Here is a 1,010-nt window from a genome sequence, read left to right on the forward strand (position 1 = left end):
TTTTTCTGGAAAAGAAGAAATAAAATCAGCAATGGAAAAGAAACTATGTCTCAGTAAACTACGTGCTGAAACACAAGCGCAGAAAGATGGGTGCTCACAGCACGCCGGAGGCAGAAACTGCTGCTGCAGCTCAGCGAGCAGACCAGCTTTCCGCTGACTGACCCTCAACACTAAATCCCGATTAACTTTTTAAAAGTTAATCAGTAGGTTTTCAAATGCTGAGAAGTGCATACCCACATAAATGTGTACACATGCATACACACAGATAACGTCTGTTAACAAAGGGGCACAGAAGTGGCACAGCTAGCAGCTCAAAGCTGTCCCTTCCTCAATCCCTCCAGTCTTCCCGTGTCACACCAAGGTTTCACATACACTGTGCTGTCACGTAAAGACCACAGGATTACAACATACCGCACAAATCATCTGGAGACCAACTTCTCTAGAGGATGCATTCGAGTAGAAGATAGGAACTTCGACCCTGCTCCTTATGCAACCGATGCCATTACACTTTACACAGATCTGCAACTGGTTTATGGCTTTGGGAACTGCTGCCGCAAGAGCAGAAACACCAGTTCGCTCTCACCTCAGCTCACGTTACTTCCACCGGTGCCTCTGCCTCTTTCATTTTATACTGCACAAAGCCCCCAGCAGCAAGACAGGCAGCAGGACCCCCTTCCAGCAGGGTCCCGACTCCCACTGCTGAGGGAGATTGTTCCCTCGCACGTAAGGAAACCCCGTCTGCCCTCTAGACACGGGACTCGCCTGTCCCCAAAGCAATCTACATAAAACTGCACCAGATCCGCCGGGCTTCCTTGGGCTGAGTATTTATACACAGCACTGCTATACGACCTGCTCCTCCCGTTCCACTTGGGGGGGGAGATTTAAAAAAAAAAAAAGAAAAGGGAAAAACAACTGTTGCGAGTTATGAGCTGGAGAAATAATAAGAGCCAGCTTTCCGGTTACCTGAATTAGCCACATGCCTCTGCCCCCACACTGCAAATTTTCCAGCC

Source organism: Cariama cristata, unplaced genomic scaffold (assembly GCF_000690535.1).
Source record: "Cariama cristata isolate BGI_N322 unplaced genomic scaffold, ASM69053v1 scaffold34388, whole genome shotgun sequence".
NCBI lineage: Eukaryota > Metazoa > Chordata > Aves > Cariamiformes > Cariamidae > Cariama > Cariama cristata.